General features: G+C 40.8%; 1 pseudogene; it reads left to right on the plus strand.

The window, feature by feature from the left end:
* Window positions 9,880-10,034, plus strand: LOC102169630 (annotated as a pseudogene).

Below are 10,251 nucleotides of genomic sequence, written 5' to 3' on the forward strand. Positions count from 1 at the left end.
GGGCGTGGCCTGATGCCGGAAGTGGCCAAAAGGGGAACGAGGGGCGGGGTTTAGCGGAAGTGACTTCCAGGGAAAGCTCCGCCCAACCTAGTCGTGGGCGGAAGCTACTGGGAGCTGGCGGAAGCTTCCGCCAATGGGAAAGCGCAAAAACGGAGGAGTTCCGGTAAGAGTACTTCCGCGGGGAGTTGAAAAAAGCTGGTCCGCTTGCTCCCTTTTCTGCGAGTATTCTCTGTGAGGGCTGGTGTAACGCGGGCCAGCGGTAGGTAGAGAGGAAGGTAAATAAAGGACAAGAAGTGTCAGGGTTTTCTGCTGCTGCGGTCCTCTCCCCAGCCTCCTGCCTACAAACCGGTTTTCCTCTGAGATTCCCGCTTCCAGATTAGCTTTTCTGTGTCCTCTGAGGATTCAGCATCCCCTGGAACTCTCTAACATGGGTTAGTATTCTCACTTCCCAGGTTCCAGAAGTGGGGCCAATGTGCCAAATACTGTCACCTCCTGTAAAAACCCTTGCTTCTGTGACGCTTACTCGTAAGACTTTGGCACCCATTTAACCACCTCTGTGAACACGATCTGTTAATATCTGCATCCAGCACCTTGTAACCATCTACCATCTTGATAAATTCAGAATCACTGACAATTCATTTAACTTGCAGGCTTCATCCCTTATCTCAGCCTCCCAATCCCAGCCCCAAACCTGGATCTTGTCACGAGAAACTCCGTCCTGTTAGGAATCAGTAATTCGAACATCCCTCTATCCAACCACAGCCTGATAAACTTGAGCTTGACTGCTCAAGAATGTCACCATAACTGTCTTTTTCGCTTTATCAGAACCTCTAATCTGATGAAAGCTTCGACTTAATTCCCACTTTTCAGTTCCCTCCTTATCCATCTTAAATTCAATGTTATACCATTACAGTCCCCTTCTTACTCTTAAACCTGCCCCAACACTCCTCTTTTCCCCAAATAAGTCCTCCACCGTTGATGGGTTAACATGCTTCTGTATGCCTGTATCTTGTCACAGTAAATTGTCCTGCTGAGCAGATTGGCATCCGTAAATACAATAATTTCAACCTTAAATGAGCTCTGAACAGTGTCTGGAAATTTCATCATATTTTTCTAGTTAACTTGCTCTCCACTGTCTCCAAATCTCTAATCCTATGCTTCCTGTACTGCTTCCCTGATTATCCTACTAAGTAATAGAAAATGTAGAATGCCCTCAAATCTAGAAATCTACATGTGTTTCCATCCTGTCCTTGCCTCCTGTAAGTTACTCAATCAAAAATATTCACTGAACAACTATATGCCAGATGAGACATCATCTAAGTGCTTGTTGAGCAATGAACAAAAATTTTCAAGGATGTTTCTAGTGTGAGGAGACAGAAAAACAAATATATATGTGTGTATGTATATATTCTAAGAAGAACAAAGCAAGGTAAGGGTTAAACAGTGGTCTCAGGTGGCTACTATTTTAGATGTTAGAGAAAGATTCATTGATAAGGGACACTTAAGCAGAAAATGGAATTGATCTGATGGGGCTGTGCCATGTGGATATCTAGGGAAAGCAAGTTCTAGACAGGAGAAGCAAATTTAAATGCTCTGAGGCAGGAGAGTGCTTGACATGCTATAGAAATAGCAAGGAGATTGCTCTAGCTGATACAGAGTCAGTGTGGGGAGAGTGGTAGGAGATGAGATCAGAGAGGTAGCCTGGGGTCCAATCATGTGGGACTTTGTAGGCCATGGTGACAACTTTGGATTGTTACCACTAAAACCACTGAAGAGTTGTTTGATCACATTTAAGTGTCTTAAAGTTTCATTCTAGCTATTATGTGGAGAACAGACAATGAGGGTAGAGAAGTAAGAGTGGAAGTGCTAGTTCTGGCAGAAGATGATGGCAGCAGTGGAGGTGGTAAGAACGGGGCAAATTTCAGGTGCATTTTGAAAATAAAGCCACAGGACTTACTAATGGATTATGTATAGGTTAGGGAAGAGAGTAAAGGATAATGTCAAGGTTTTTGTCCCAAGTAACTGGTAGAATAGTGATATCATTACTAACCAAGAAATTTTGTCCGAAGCTGACCCCGATGGAATGCTACTCAACAATAAAAAGAAATGAAGAATTTTTTTTAAAAAAAGGAATTAGGTATTGATATACCCAACATCTTGGTGTTACAACAACATAACAATAAAGGCATTATGCTGAGTGAAAGAAGCTAGTCTCAGAATGAACATCTTGAAAATATTAAAAAATATAGTGACAGAGAATAAGTCAGTGGCTCCCGGATTTAGGAATGGAAGAGCGACTATAAAGGGATGGCAAAAAGAAGGATTTGGGTGTGATGGAACTCTTCTGTATTCTGATTGTGGTGGTAATTACGCGAGTCTATACATGTGTTAAAATCCATAGAACTGTATAACAAAAATACAGTCAGTTTTATTGTATGATCATGTTTTATTTTTTTACTGTGCTCAGAATATGCGTGCTGTGCATGCTCAGTCGTGTCCAACTCTTTGCAGCCCTGTGGCCCACCAGGCTCCTCTGTCCATGGAATTTTCCAGGCAAGAATACTGGAGTGGGTGGCCATTTCCTATGCCAGGGGATCATCCTGACCCAGGGATTGAACCTGCATCTCCTGTGTCTCCTGCATGGGCAGGCGGATTCTTTACCACTGCGCCACCTGGGAAGCCCCATATTGTATGATAAGTTTTTAAACCAGACTTACCTTGCGAGCTCAAGTTTCCCTTCCTAATTCTCAGGGTTCTCCCTTTAACCTTTTGCAATGTTGGATCCTTCCATCTGCATTCAAACAAGCTCTAGTTTCAACCATCTTTTGCTTTGAAAAAAACAAAAACAAAACACCCTTTCCCTTGACCCTATTTTCTGTGACTAAGGCCTTATCTCAAGATTCCCCTTCCTGGCAAAGCTTCTAGAATTACTGTCCTCATTGCAGCCCAAGCGATCTTATCTCTCTCTCTCTTTAAAATGCTCTACGGCTTCCCATTACTCTTGGGATTGAGACCTAAATTCCTTCATGTAGCCGGCAGAACCCTAGCCTCTGCCTACCTCTTTGGTTTTAACTCTGCCTCAGGTAGAGTAGAGGACCCAAGAGGGGGCAGCCTTCCTAGATAAACTCAGTAGTAGTTGAAATAACACACACACTCTCTGCCCCACACCCCACCCCTCACCCCCCATAATCATGTGTTTAAACTCTGGAGATAATCACCCATTCTGGTTACCAGAAATATCATTTAATCTCTCTACTTTGGCATCCAAGATGTGGTAGATTGAACAGAATAACCATAGGATTTTTCAGCTTCTCCTATTGAGAGGTGGAGTCTGTTTCTCCATTTTCTGAATCTCAGCTTGGTCATTTGATTTGCTTTGTTTCCATGGGATATTAGCAAATCTGATTCTAGAAGTATTAAAATTTTTTTTTAAACTTTATTTACTTTTGGTGCACTGGGTCTTTGTTGCTATGTGCGGACTTTCTCCAGTCACAGCAAGTGGGGGCTACTCTTCATCGTGGTACATGGGCTTCTCATTGCGGTGGCTTCCCTTGTTTGGGAGCACAGGCTCTAGAACGTGGGCTCGGTAGTTGTGGCACGCAGGCTTAGTTACTCCTTGGCATATGAGATCCTTCCAGGCCAGGGATCGAACCCCACCCACCCACCTATGTCTCCTGCATCGGCAGGTAGATTCTTAATCACTGGACCACCAGGGAAGTCCATAAAAATCTTAAAAGGTGCTTACAATTATGGCTTGCTCTCTCTTGCTGCTGAGAACTCTTTCACCACCTTGTGGAAAACTCTAGCTAACCTGATAAATGATGAAAGACATGTAGTTGTCACCCCAACTGACGTCTAAGCAACTGCCGTCTAAGCAACTGCCAGACATGTGAGTGTGGCCCCTTAGACAAACTAGCCTGCCAGCCATCAGATGTGTGAGCCAGGCCGTTGCAGACCATCTAGGCAAAGCTATGCTAGCCAAGACCAGAAGTCCATCGACAAACCCATAAACCAGTGAAAAATTAGGTTTATTGTTTTAAAGTTAAACCAGTAAGTTTTGGGGCAGTTTGTTTTGCAGTAAAAGTAATTGAAACTCAGGGCATTTCTTTGCATCTGTCCGGCTAGATTTGGTTGGTGGAATTCTTAGAGCTGAAGAAGAAAGTCTCCGTATATCATCTTCACATAGCTGGCCTATGTTAATTAAAGTTCTCCCATCACATTTTGCTTAAATACAGCAGGAATGTATCTTACATCATGTCTGTTATTTCAGCTGTTCAATATAGGTGATATTATTTGCATGGTTTTCACTGATTTTATTATTTAAAAAAAATAAAGGTTGACTTGTATAAATATTAGGTACTATTCATATGTATGTTTTGTTATTAATTTATTCTTAAATAGTACAGGGCATAAAAGCTAAGAAACAAGCTGAGAAATATGTTAAATGGCCACATTATAGAAAAATAATGTAATTAGTTACAATTAAAAGGGAAAATGCTTTTATGAGTTTATAATAACCAATGTGAATTACTGATGTAATTTGTGTCCATCTTAAAGAGATTTGGTATTTTCACATGAATAAGTGTCAATCTGGGGACTTGGGAACATAAAAAATGTTTTCTCATTGAAATTAACCGTGATTACATTTTCCACCTGCATTGGCCCCACAAGAGGCTTTTCAGGTAAGGCAGAAGGGGACTGTCCTTTTACTATAATATAAAATTTAAATGTGACAGATGATTAAGGCTCTTCTTGCTCTGAGATCAAGGTATAGCCTCAGGAGCCTCTATTAGCACATGTGTATAACTGTGTGTAAAGAAAGAATGTGACAAGCCTGAAAGGAGGTGTATCCTGTTCACACATCCTGAGGAGACCTTGCTTTTGTGGTGGTGTATGTACCAGTAAAGTTATCTGTATCCTGATTTGACTTCAATGTGTTTTCCTACAGGGAAACATATGCCCACCAGGCTGACTCCTGGGTCCTTTCTTTCACAAAACTGTTTGTATTTTTGTTATTGTTCATTTTTTGTTTATTTTCTTAAAAAATTTTTTTAATTTATTTTTTGACCTTACAGCATGTGCAGTCTCAGTTCCCTGACCAGGGATTGAAGCCGTGCCCCCTGCAAGTGGAAGCATGGAGTCTTTAACTATTGGATTGCCAGGGAAGTCCCTGTTGTTCATCTTTCAAATCAGATAGTATTTGGTGCCTGATGTCTGAGTTATGTTTTTCAGCCTTCACAAGCCAGTCAACCCTGGGAAACTGCCAGCACCTAGTTATTGAGGCCCGAAATAATAAGGCCGGCCGGTGGTGAGCAGCCAGCCTTCTCCTGCAGGAAGCCCATTCCCTTTTAACCTGCTGTCACCACAGAGGTCCTTTCCAATCCTTCAACTGGGATTTTCCAGCATTTTGATGAACTAGATTATATTGTTCTTTCCCTGACCTGGAAGAGGTCAGACCCCTAAGGCAAGTGATTCATCTTTGCAAACATTGGTTCATTTCACTCTTTTTGACACAGAATTGAAAGCTATTTTTGCAAAGCTCCACCCAGATTTCCAGCACTCAGTAGTCCCATAGGCTTCCAGAGCAAATGGGAATAGGAGGCAGTTCAAGCTATCTGTCCTAGAACAAAACCTCTGGTCTCAGGTCTGTGTCTTTGGTCGGGGCTCTTTGGGAGCTACCTGGCCTCCCATCCAACAGAGCTGTTATAAACCAGATACTATCAAGTGCTGACAAGACTGATAGGATAGGGTGCCCAAGTTGAAGTCAGCCTGGCAGTGAGCTTGGTTGACTGGGAGAATAGTGGCGCCAACCAGTTCCTATAAATGTGTCCACAGACACCTACATATGGTCAGGGGCTTTAACCCATCAAATATCTTTATTCCCAAGCACCAGCATTGAATGTTGAGTTCTTAAAAATAGTAATATACATTTTCTGTTGTCAAGATTGGGCTTCCCTGATAGCTCAGTTGGTAAAGAATCTCCTGCGATGCAGGAGACCCCAATTTGATTCCTGGGTCAGGAAGAGTCCCTTGTGGCTCAACTGGTAAAGAATCTGCCTGCAATGTTGGAGACCTGGCTTTGATCCCTGGGTTGGGAAGATCCCCTGGAGAAGGGAAAGGCTACCCACTCCAGTATTCTGGCCTGGAGAATTCCACAGACTGTATAGAAGAACATGGGGTTGCAAAGAGTTGGACATGATTGAGCAACTTTCACTTTCACTTTTCATTATCAAGATGGCCAGGACTCTTGCCCTTTCTGTGTTTAAAAAAAAAAAAAATCCAGACAACTATAGAGATGTTATGGAAGAGACCAGGCAAGGATTTTAGAAACATGAGCTCATGTTTGGAGAAACAGTGGGGAAGAAGTTAAGTTTCCCAAATATAGGGTGGGGAGCGCTTGATTTTGTAATGCTTAGGCATTGGGCTCATCATGTCTTTATTGTTCCCACACAGCACAGCTATGTTCCTTCCTGTTGTGAGCTTAAGGCTAGTTAATCCAGAATCTGAGCTAAAGGAAACCAAGTATAGTTTAATAGGCATTAGGAGTTCCTGATGTTTTATTAATGTGGAATATATTCAGAGCTAGAGAAGTTGAAAAGATTGTCTGTTCTCCAAGCCTTCATTTGCTACTTTATGACAAGAGCATGTGTTGAATGTTTTGATGGATTCAAGCCAATCTTAACACAGGTTCTTAGCTCGGATGCAATTTCAGGGAATGATAACCCCATTTGGGAATCTGTTTCAGAAACTTCATCTTGAAAAACTGAGCTTGGTTTTCAGTCTCTCCAATTAAAGTGAAAGTTTGATTTTATAATGCTTATAACTGTACTAAGATTATGTTAGAAGAGAAAAGAGTGGTTGTAAAGCTAACTGATTTATCAGTAGTGTTCTCCTGACCAATCCCCTTTCATGCTCCCCGCCACCCTCACAAAAAAATAGGGCAAAATACTTGGCTTAACACTGGTCATCAAGCAACGAGTCATTTCCTAATATGGACAGTTGAACCCTCCAGTTTCACTTCTGGAATTCAAGTACTTGGAGAATGGCATTTACATTTGTGTACATTTTCTGCAACTCCCTCCCTCTCACTCCCCAACTCGATGAACCCTTTGTGTTGTTTGCTTTAACATTAATTTTGGCATCTACAATGACTAAATTTCCGGAACCTATAATATAGGATCAGTCTGAAAAAACAAACAAACAAACAAAAAATACATAGGATCAGCCTGAACCCAATACAATCTAACGCTAATAGTTGATACAAAATTCAAATGAATAGTCACAAGATTTGAGGGCTCTCTCCAATAAAACTGAATCACTACCCCACAAAATTGTAGTCTTTAAAAAGAATGAAGTCAGTACATTTCTGCTGACATAGGAAGTCATCAGTGGTAGAATTTAGAAAGTAGGAAGTCACAGGAAAGTGGGTAAAATAAAATCATCTTGGAAAAGAAAAAGTGATTTAATCTTTTGAAAAATAATTTCCCATCTTAATAATAAAGATAGTTATGATACATGTGCTAACCTTAGACTCAAGTTTAATTTTTGTTTTCTTTGGTAATTAGACAAAATTATATATTATGGAAAACTTTACACTGCTTATTAACTGATGGTTACTATGTGCTAAGCACTTTACTTACATTATCATTTAATCCTCACAGTAACCTTCATTTTGTGCCCACTCAGTTGTGTCTGACTTTTTGCGACTTCATAGGCTGTAGACTGCCCAGGCTCTCTGTCCATGGGATTTTCCAGGCAAGAATACTGGAGTGGATTGCCAATTTCTTCTCCAGGGTTCTTCCACACCCAGAGATCCAACCTATGGCTCCTGTGTCTCCTGCATTGGCAGGCAGATTCTTTACCTCTAAGCCACCAGGGAGGCCCCAACCTGCATTTTACTGTTTGAGAAAACTAATGCATATAGGAGTTAAACAACTTGCCGGAGGTCAAATACACGTTACATGTAGCAGAACTGGGCTTTGAGCGCAGAGTCTCTGACTATAATTCATGCTGCTGACCTCCGTGCTATATTCCTCTCATCAATGTAAATGTTTGAATTTGTAACCATTTGAGTTTTACAATAGTAGGCCGCAGAGAATCAATATGGTCAAATATTAGCTTTGTAATTTGGCTAAAAGAAGCTAAGTAAAGTCCTAATTCAGAGAGTAAAGCCAGATACTGGTGGACCTGAAGCTGACCTGTGCCTTACATTTGCAGAGTACAAGCTGAAAGAACTGCAACATAGGATACTAGCTAAAGGTTAGAAACAGCCTAAATGGTTCATGTGTAGGGAACTGGCTAACTAACATGGTACTTAAGCTATCAAAAAGCAAAGTGGAAAGAAGATAAAAATGAAGTTTGTAATGTACTAATGTGGATCGCTTTCCAAGACATTAAATGAAAAAAGCAAGGCTCTTTACAGGATGTTTGTATGTTACCATTAATAATCACGTTCAAACAGGATGTGCATATATAATCATTATGTTGAACAAGCATGACTCATGGGGTGTATATCAGTTAATGCAGGCTGAACAACTGCAGCAAATAGACCCAAAACACAACTCAGCAAAGTAATTTTTTTCTTGCTTACCTAATAGTTCTGGACAGATATTTAGGTCAGGGAGGAAGCGCTCCTACATTACTGTCATTCACAGGCCTTGGCTCTGTTCATCTGGTTTGCCACCACCTGGGTCAGAAAGTGGTACACACTGCTTCCACCCACACTGGAGAAAATGTTGTCATGTGGCTATACTCAAATTGAATGGGAATATGGGAGACTAGTCTAATAGTTCCAGAGATTAATAGATTTTGCTAGACAGACAAGGCCTCTGTCACAGTCAACCTCTCTGGTCACCTCCTCCCCAAGGGTGAAGTCTCATTCAATTATTGAATTTCATATCAAAATCATGATTTCAGTCTTTTCTAATTAGCTTGGATGAATTTCCTCATGGTCTAGCAATCTATGAGCTAGAAGTCAAGTTGTTGCTATCAATACTTCATTACTACTCCACCTAGTACCCAATGATAAGACAGAAAAACAGCAATAAAAGTCCCTATTTTGAAAAAAAAAAAAAAAAAGTCCCTATTTGGAAAAGGGAGAATGGGAAACAAAGCAGTCATGTCCAAAGCTATCACAGAATTCTGACATATACATTATGAAGATATTCTTGGGCAGAGGATCTGAATAGACATTTTTCTGAAAGAGACATACAGATGGCCAAGGGCACATGAAAAGATGCTCAACATTGCTAATCATTAGGGAAATGCAAATCAAAACCACAATGAGTTTAAAAGTTAAAAAAAAGAAACCCACAATGAGGTATCACCTCATACCTGTCAGAATAGGTGTTATCAAAAAGACAACAAATAACAAATGTTAACAAGGATGTGGAGAAAAGAGAACCCTTCTGCGCTGTCGGTGAGAATGTAAATTGGTGCAACCACTATGGAAAACAGTATGGAGGATCCTCAAAAAACTAAAAAGAAACCTACCATACGATCTAGCAGTTCTACTTCTGAATATTTTTCTGAAGAAAAAATTCAAAAAGATAAGGTCTGGGGTTGCACTGCCAGGGACTCTCTTCTCTCTGCAAAGGATATCCCCAGTGACCTTCCATTCCCAGAGACTGGGCTACACTATAAGAAACTCCCAGCTCACTCCTTGAGGGATCCTGACTGTCTCCTGGCCAGAGAAATGGCTCCAGAGTGGTACCTGCTGCACCTTTTCACAGGTAGTACAGGGTCTATTTTTCACATCATTTGGTTGAGTTTTATCTGTTTGTAATTTACTCTTCTGTTTGAAAGCCTGAGGCAGTGGAATCAACAATAATACTTCCTACATCATTTAAGAGCAGAAATTACAGGAATTTGCTGCTTGCAATGTCTTCTCACAAGACTTTCAGGATCAAGTGATTCCTGGCCAAGGAACAAAAGCAGCATTGTCCCATTTCCCAATGGATTCAAATGAAAACTGGCAATAAAATTGGTACAACTCCAAGAGAAGACATTGGAGAAGAATCAGACTGAGTCTGTAAGAAGCCTTGCATATGAAGTGCTACTTAACCTGCTGAAAGTCTATGTAGGATACATTTTAAGTTAAAATTTTTATAAAACAATATATATATTATGAATCCATTTTATAAGACTTTAAAAATATGTGTGTATACACAGATATGCATACACACACACACACCCCTATATGTGTGTATGTACATTAACGAAACTGGAAGACTGGGACATCACTGGTGGTCC

Source organism: Capra hircus, chromosome 21, assembly GCF_001704415.2.
Source record: "Capra hircus breed San Clemente chromosome 21, ASM170441v1, whole genome shotgun sequence".
Taxonomy (NCBI): Eukaryota; Metazoa; Chordata; class Mammalia; order Artiodactyla; family Bovidae; genus Capra; species Capra hircus.